The sequence below is a fragment of the Pteropus vampyrus genome, unplaced genomic scaffold (assembly GCF_000151845.1).
Source record: "Pteropus vampyrus isolate Shadow unplaced genomic scaffold, Pvam_2.0 Scaffold146, whole genome shotgun sequence".
NCBI lineage: Eukaryota > Metazoa > Chordata > Mammalia > Chiroptera > Pteropodidae > Pteropus > Pteropus vampyrus.
In genome coordinates this window covers 3,108,958-3,118,375 of record NW_011888927.1, presented here as the reverse complement: position 1 = coordinate 3,118,375, position 9,418 = coordinate 3,108,958, and the positions used below count along the sequence as shown (strand labels likewise).

At 33.3% G+C, this 9,418-nt stretch overlaps 1 non-coding gene across 1 annotated transcript; it reads left to right on the top strand.

Moving 5' to 3' along the window:
* Nucleotides 1-298: 298 nt before the first annotated feature.
* On the top strand, nucleotides 299-402 carry LOC111745105. Its single transcript, XR_002782503.1, has one exon. It is a non-coding gene; the product is annotated as a U6 spliceosomal RNA (small nuclear RNA).
* Nucleotides 403-9,418: the final 9,016 nt, after the last annotated feature.

Sequence of the window (9,418 nt, the reverse complement as noted above, 5' to 3'; positions counted from 1 at the left end):
TTAAAAAGTGCCAGAGAGGATTAAATTAACACATCACTTGTAGCCAAGAAGTGGGAAATAATGTAATAAAATTTTTTGCAAACAATTACAAAGAAAGTTTTGAATTTTGCTTTCAATCTTAAATGTTTTAAAGCCACAAGTAGGAATACAGGTATCAATTTCAACATTAGGAATGAAAACTTCAGTTTACAGGAGGATGTGGCTTCTAAGGAATTAGAGAAAAAAATTTTATCACATTATATTTCCTACCTTTCTTCCCTTAGCTCACAATAAAGGCCTTATCAAGAATGTCAGGGTTGTGCTTGCTTTGGCAGAACATATACTAAAAATGGAACACTACAGAGATTAGCATGGCCCCTGTATAAGGATGACATGCAAATTTGCAAAATGTTCCATATTTTTAAGTTGTGAAAAGGGTAGATCCTGAGAGTTCTCATTACAAAGAGAATTTTTTTTCCTTTTCTTTCTATTGTATCTATATTGTATATTTATTGTGGTAATCATTTCACAATATATGTAAATCAAACTATCATGCTGTATACTTAAACATATACAGTGATGTATGTCAATTATTTTTCAATAAAACTGGAGAAAAAAAGAATGTCAGGGTATCTAAACTTTCCTAATGAGATATGAGGGTCTTTCAGCTCCATAGACCGTGGTCATTTGTGTCTCCATCCACACACCTGTCTCTATCCCTGATCTCAGTTCACTTGGTCACACCATCTTTTGTAATATATATGAGCACTTTTACCCTAAAATCAAGAGCAAAAGAAAGTCATTTTTCCAAGGCCAAATTTCTGAAAGCAGCATCCAGTCTTGTTGCCCAGGAAATAAAGAAGTGTCTGATGAAAAAAAAAAAAAAATCCTTCAGAGAAGGATGCAACCACTCTTTAATGCTTTTCTCTAAAATCCTCAATAACAACAACAGAAAGACATGTGAGCAATCTGTTTCCTTTGAGAGTCCACTCACTGCTGAGTTTGGAGGGGTGCTTGCAGCACTTAGTAACAGATATCACCTAGACATTTTTAACTCCCTCTGCCACCCCCAATCCCACCTGCAAACTGGAAATTGAAGAAAGAGGCATCTCAAAAACATGAAATCCTCTTTTGCCTGGTGGGATATCTTTATTCCTGAGTAATTTCTCCAAATAACACCCTTGAGTCTCTGAAACTGTAAAAATTGCCTGTAGAGTCAAGGCAAATGAGGGCTAAATCCATTCATTATTTACCTCTAGACTCTCATTCACCTCAAGCTGTAGGAAGCATCACAAATACAGGATTGATGAAAAGTATATAAACATATTATCTAGATACTCAAGTTGTCACAGGGAGCGTTTTTTGTTCTTGATTTTAATGTAAGCAGAGCTGAGTAGTGGAAATATTTAGGTAAAAATAAAGATTTTTCTTTCTGGAAGATAATATTTCTCATTCTAAATGATTTTATTCTTTTCCTTTGAATTCCATGGCAACTTCTGATTATCTGTTCATATTTGATTCATTCTTAGATCCTTTCCTATATCTCTATTACCCATCAAGGAGTAAGCATAATTAATAAGGAATCTATGACCCTGATCTCTGATATGGATTGTTTGAATCTCTCAGCATAGTTTAGATTGTAGTTTGGTAGCAAAGTCCAAACTTTCAATGGCTAAATAAACTCAACAGTGTGCTCAACACTCAAGGACCTTGGTGGATACATCAGCCATCATCTCAAATGTGGTCAGTCACCATGCCCAAGGGCAAGTGCTGAAGGGTCTCACAAGGACAATTCAATGCTCTTGCCCAGAAGTGGCATTAGCCAGTTACTTCTGGCTAGAGCTAAACATATGGTCCCACCAAAAAGAGGGTCAGGAAGTACCATTCTAACATGTTTCTGATGACAGAGCTAGAAATAGTTGAGGAATAGCAATAAGGTCCACCCCAATCCTCTAAAAAAACTATGCTTTTTTTCAAAAATGTTATAGATAAAATAGAGAAATCTAACTGGATAGCAAAGTAAGAACATGCATTTTTCATTATTAATGAGTCTGCTTATAAAAGGTAATGTTCCACCAGCTGCATGCATCGTTTCTTTGTAAATAACAACAATGTGGGATCTATTACTTTCTTATCTCCAAATGTATATACTTTATGACTTCTGTGACTTATACCTCACCTTTTTCCAAAAAAGATTTTGAGGTAGCTTACAAATAAAACAAAACAGAATAAGGAGAAAGGGAAAAATTCAATGAGTTTACTGATTAACTGATGATTTATAATGATTTAGCTGTATTTGTCAGTATCCCACATCTTTAAGGTCATCCAGGTTATGAATAAAGCAAATAAGATTTCTCTCCCAAATGTAACATTTGTATAAACCACAGCTCACAAACAAATATAAAGTCCTTATGTAGCCTTCAACTGTTTACTTCACACAGTGATGTTTTTTAACTTGAATCTGAATGTCTTTAGGTCTAGAATTCAGTCTCCAGTTCGGCCATAACTTCTAACCACTTCCTACCATGATCCAATTTATGTCCTTCATATACCCCTGTAAGAATTCGAGATCCTTGGTATAAAATACAGTGTCTCCATAAAATAAAATGTTTTATAAATTCAGTGTCTGGTCTCTCTGTACCAGCTGCTTTGAGGAAATAAAAAACAGACAATATCTATCAATAACTATACTGATGTTTCTCAAACAGCAAAGTCTGTTGGGAAAGATAATACAAAACATTTGAGAACATATAGTACTAAAATAGCAATAATTGTTCTATATATTTTACGGCTCTTTATACTTTAGCAAGCTATTTCACATTTACCACTACTGTGGGTTCTCTCAGGAATCCCATAAAACAGTCAAAAATAAGGATTATAGTTCCCATTTTTCAGATAAAAACACTGAGACCTAATAAGGCAAGTTGGTAAGTTCTCTTACCTCAGTTCACAAGACTAATCGCAGATGTAGCTCCACGTAGGGCTCTCAGCACCACATACAGTAGGCATTTCATAAAAATTCTGTGAATTAATAACAACAACAAAAAAGAATCTCTGGTCAACATAAATACTGATTCACAAACATGAACAGAAGAAAGAGAAGAAGAGTCATCAGAATTCACAAGTCACACTGTATCATAACTGATATTTGTGGAATATGAGGAAACTGGATGCTATTTATGACCCTAAGACACTTGTGAAATGTAGGACAGATGAAAAACGTAAGGTACCTATAAATTTATATGTAAATATAATAATACCAAATTTCATGAAAAGGATCAGTGATTTTACTTTTACTGTTTAAAAATAAACAACAAAAATCAATTGACTATTTAGTAGAAAGTGGGCTTTAAATATAAAGTTATAATATTTACAGTATTTACAATATTTATTGTAATATTATTTATAATGGCAAAATATTGGAAATTGCCCTAATACCTATCAATAGAAGCTAGTTGAACAAACTCTAGTACATCATCACAATGGAATATTACGCAGCTTCATAGGAACAATAAAGAGAACCATAATAAAGAGAACTAATACTGATGATCCTTAGGATGTTTTGTAAAATGAAAAAAATCAAGATATAGAAATATACATGTAAATAGATACACATAAACATATATACACATATAGATTTGTATTAAATATACATATATTAAAACATACGTAAAATGTGTATGTATAATTATAATACATGCACGTATGTGTGTGTATGTGTATATGTATATTGATGGTATACCATCAATATACATATACACATACACACACATACGTGCATGTATTATAATTATACATACACATTTATTGATGGGATCAATAAAAAGATATATATGCACACATGTTTAATTACATTTGCAAAAAAATAAAGAAGAAACACTGTCAAGATAAACCAAACCTAATAAAAATTATAACTTTTAGAGTGCAAGCTGTAACGGGTTTTGACAAAATGTGAGTCTTTTATGAATATATTTTGTTACAGAGTTTTGACTTTGGAATGAAAAAAATGATTTATATATTCAAAAAAATTAATTAAAAAGCAATCTTCAAAAATCAAAAACAATTTGATATGAATGAACCTAATTGTATATCTAATTTGTGCCATATGCACAAAGAGAAAAAGACTCATTTCAAGTAATCTTAGAACAAAGAACAAGGCTTTGACTGAACACCCTTTGTAGTTTATTTTCCAAGAGCAAATAGAGCAACATGGTATATTGTCATCACAGTCACAGAAAATCCATTTCTTTTAGGAAAGTGATTTAGTCTTGGCAACGATGGAACAGGTAGAGAAGGAAGTAGCTGAGCTTAGGGAATAAGGACACTTAGTAGCATTATGTTTCCCAGTGGAAAAGCTTGAGATAATGAAAACTCCATGACCGATTAAATTTAGGCATTTCTCTCAACAAGGCTATGTAAGAATCACTATATGCATCTATCAGTGAGGTAACTAGCACTCATTTCTTTGATCCATTTGGAATACCACTTACAATGAGACTATTTTATAAATAGATTAAGGAGGTTACAGAAACTGGATTTAAGTCACAATTTTCATAAGCCTGGGAGTGACTGGAATATTATCTGTTAGATATTATTAACCCCTTCATCTTTACTGAACAGGAGGAAATGAATTACAGGGCAAGCTGAAAGAAAATTAGATCAGACTAAAAGAACGTCTCTGAAACATAAGGATTAAACACTGGAATAGGGAGATTAGAGAAATTCTTTCCAAAACAATAGACTATTCATTTACTTGGAATTGAAGCCACAGTGAAACCCATCAAGATATGCTGGAATATAAAATTTCTTACAATAAAATTTCCACAGTGGGGTTGGGAGAGATGTTAGCATTTACAAAATATAAACTAATATAGTGTTCTGAGCCAAAAGTACTCTGTAATTCTCAAGTTACTTTACTCAAATTTTGTGACAGCTTTATCTCATTTAAAAAAATAAAAAACTTGGTCTTAGCAAAATATATCACTAACTTGTGAATAGGATTTAACATACTATTGGAAAATTACAGAATTTAAAAAAGGTGAAATGTTTGATTGTCTTAAAATTGAAAATAAACACTATAGACTAGTAAAACCTGAATATATTTTAATTAGCAGTTTAAAATTTGCTTAAATACATTATCTCACATTTTAAGGAAATGAGAATACACAATGGACGGATAATATGTAATAATAAATGGGTATTCCATGAGAGAATTAGACAGTCTAGCGTAATTTTCTCTTGCCTCCTCTAGTGGTTTTTGTGTGTGTGAAATATTCAAGACTGGGGAAACAGGGAGAACTGATAAAATTTAACTATTTAAGGAAAAATAATGAAGATAAGATTCAAAGGAATTCCTTTATTTACAAAGATAACCAGGAATACGTGTTCAACATATTGATGTAAGAGGTAAAGCAAAGGAAAAAGAGTCATGTCAAGAAGCTGAATGAATCCTAGGAAAGAAATATTGCCAAGAGCTCAATTTTTATTTTTAATATGGCCTCATTATTTTAGACATGCTATTAAGTAGCTAAAAGTACTAGGAATTTTTATACATACTTATTTAATTTATTGAATTACTCTAGTCTACCTAAAGAGAGATGTTCTTTTTTCATTTTGTCCTTTATGTTTGAAAAGCCTTTAAAAAAGTATTCAGTTTTTTTTTTTTGGTTTTTTTTTTTAGCCATCACAAGATTGCTAATAAGCAAATATCGGGACGTTGCATTTCATTCTAGATAAACCTCGAAGTGATACAGCGTTTCGAAGGCTGCTATCTCGCCTAAAAAAATCAAATTTGGGATATTTTAGAAAGAATGGTTTTGCCATTTTCTGTTCATTAAAATTTTATTATTCCTATAACAGGATCAAAAGATAGCACTGTCATTACACTCTGATTTGTTTACTAAGTTTTCTTTAGAAAACATAAAGTTATAGAAACCAATATTAAATCATAACCTATTGGGTTTTGTTAGAATTTTAGGGACATGTTTAATCTAAATTCTAGTTAATCTGACCTTTGATAGTTTTTCATTGGATTAATCTCCCTAAATTTTTGCCTCTTTTACCTGTGTAATCTCTATCCAAGGATTCTACGTGATACTAAATGGCTACAGATATGTTTTCCTGAATGAAATAGTCTTTCTGCCAGTTTATCTAAATGCCTGCTGTGAAATAATTATGAAACTAATCCTTCCAATGTAATGTTCAAGTCACAAAGAGTTTAATAGCTACAACAGAGATAAGTCAAAATAGGCATTATAAAATTTACTTGATAAAGTATCATAAAGTTACACAAGGAAAGAGACAAAATAAATTCCCCTAATGTACCGCAAATATCAACCACCACACACTACCTACAAGCCATATGTTTTTTCCATCTGTTCTGTTACCGTCAACTAAATTTATAGTATTTGGGCTATCAGAAGGATTGTCAAACATGAGCTGGGCATGATTTTAAAACCTAGGTGTTACTGTTAGTTGTGTTTTTTTTCTTTTATTTCTATTTTTTTTAAAGACGCTACCCACCTGTCTGCCCATACCACCATTGATGATATTTCTTAGGTTCAGACTAAGATTCCCTCCAAAATGTCTGAGGAATGTAAATTAGTCTTCAGGAAGCTTAGAATAGGCCTGGAGCCACTGCTTTCAATACTTTGAATGATGGCTACTGGGGAGAGAAGCTGGAATTTCTGAAGATAAATATGATCTTCTAAGTGAAGAAGTACTAGATTTGTGGACTTTGATTGTGGGATGATGGTGTGTGGTAGGCAAAATTCTAAGACGACCCGCCGCCCCATGACTTAAACCACTGTATAAGCATCTCCCCTTGAGTGGGAGAGGATCCGGCTGATTTCTTCCAGCCAATAGAATATGGCCAAGGTAATAAAACAGTCACGTCCTTGGATCAGGCTACATTATATGGCAAAGGGGATGGATAGTCACTCCTGTGATTACATTACCTTATATAAGACTCCAGTTTAGTGACTGAAGTGGGAGATTATTCTGCTGGCTTCGAAGAGGTAAACGGACATGTTGTAAGGAGACCTGTGAGTAGGAAGTAGCAAGGAACTACCAGGGCATCCAGGAGCTGACAGCAGCTCCCAGACAGCAAGGCAGCAGGGACTACAGTCCTACAACCACATGAAACTGAATTCTGCCAACACTACATGAGTTTGGAAGGGAACCCCAAGCTTCTGAAAAGATCATAGTTTGGCTGATACCTTGATTGCAGCCTGTGAAGTTCTGAGCAGAAGACTCTGAGCAGTAACCTTGAGAGATAATAGTGTGTATTATTTTAAATAGCTAAAGTTACGGTAACTTTTATAAAGCAATAGAAATGAATATACCGCATGTAAAAAGAATTTCAACAGCTTCTAAAATGTAAGTAAGTAAAGCCAAGCAATGCGTCTTTCATGTCCTTCTGTCTCTAATGGGCTTTGAGAAAGAAGTCTTTAAGTATAAACAGAAATCCTCAGATGTATTTCTTTCTCTCCAGTATCTGGCCTTCGATACCAAAGAATATCGTGTATAGCTTTGAATTTTTCAAAATATTAAAAAGGCAAGTAGCTGTATTACGAGATAAACACTCTTGCTTCTTTTAAGACATGTTTAAATAATTTTTCCATGAAAATCACTTCGAATCAATCAAAATTTTATTTTTAAAGCTGTTAACGAAAATGTTAAAATGGGTTCAGAGAAGTTAGATGTAGTGTTTGTGAAATAGCTTGTGACATATATATGTGTCTTAAGAGCAAAACCACAGGTAGGTGACAAATACCATAAAACATACAGTATTTTGGTCAATATTTCCAGGAAGCAGTAGCACATATCCTTCAATGAACCTGGCACCAGAGATCACTATTTTTAAGACAGACTATCTATAAAGAGCCTGGTATTCAAAAGTTACTCCCAATAAGAATTCGATGAATAGGAAAAAGTACAAAATTCTCAAATTATGATGAGGAGATCCAAAAATACTTATGTTCCATGGTAGATTAGATTATGGTTTAGTGAACACTCACTCCCTACCCCTATTAAGCAAATTATTTCCCTCACCCTATTGATACTAGGTTTAGCCACATGACCTGCTTTGGACAAGGGAATATGGGAAGCCATGACAGTGTTTCAGCCCTTACGAGGCCTGGATGCTCTCAGCTTCCTTTCAGCCTCCACTTTGAGAAAAACTTGCCCCAGGTATCAACTGTTCCCGGGTTCCCAAATTGGATATGTGGACCACAGTTATGCCAGCTGTCTCACTGACCCAAGCCCAAAACCAAGCTGGCTGACCCACGAGTATGAGTATACTTACTCTTGTATGCCACTAGCATCCTATGGTTATTTGTTACACACATTACTATCACTTTGGATTTATAAAATGCCATTTGGTACAAGTTTTTTCAGCAAGTCTGTTAGATTAGTTAAATGTCCCAAATACCCCAAGATATCATGTACTATAAGATCAAAGACTAAAAAATGTATGATAATCACATACATATACACACTCCATACTTCTTATTAGTAATCTTAAGGGATAATTTAATTGAAGTTCTGAAGTTGCTACTTGTCTATAATGTAAAACCATCTATTATCAGTTTGATTAGTTGTCATGGTGTAATTAATGTCTTTTATGCATTCAATGGCATACAATTGTGTGATATTGGTCCTAGAAGTATTTCAAGGCACATATTTGCACCTGCATATGAAAGCCATCCTAGTTTAGTAGCATACTTTGAATTAGTCTGTTTACTCCTTTTCCCAATTGAATGTTATACGTGTATGTGTTCTGAGAAAAGAGTTTATGCATGAATCTGAATCCAGGGCATATTAAAAATGTAACTACCCTAGAGCATTTTACCTTAAATGTTTTTCATTTTTTACATATGCTATAATTCCAACAACTTCATGTGGTGCATTTAAGTAGTAACTTTCCTTTGAACTTTAAAGTGAATAAAATTTCTTTATAAAATATTTTCCACAAGAATATTAAGTTTAAGACACGACAATTTAGCAATGTATTGTCAAATGATATTATTATTGTGAATTTCTTAACTTATTAATGGTGAAGGAGAGGTACTAACTAAACTCCTCTGGGTGATTTGATAGTCACTTTATGTTTTCTTTAGAGCCCAGTATAAGATGTATCAGATTTTTTAGTGTTTGATCTTATAGTACTCGATATCACATACATATACACATAATCATATATACGTATACGTGTTTATAAGCATATATATGTACATATGTATATATGTGCATATGTGTGTATATACATATACACGTGTGTATGTGTATATGCCTGTGAACCAAGCCTAAAATAATCCTGGGTAAGAAATACATTTAACACTTCCTTTTAATTACATTTGTCAAGGTGAAGAAGGTGAGATAGAGAAGCTAAAGATATGATGAGCTGTACATGGAGGCAATGCAAATTCCATGGACCAGA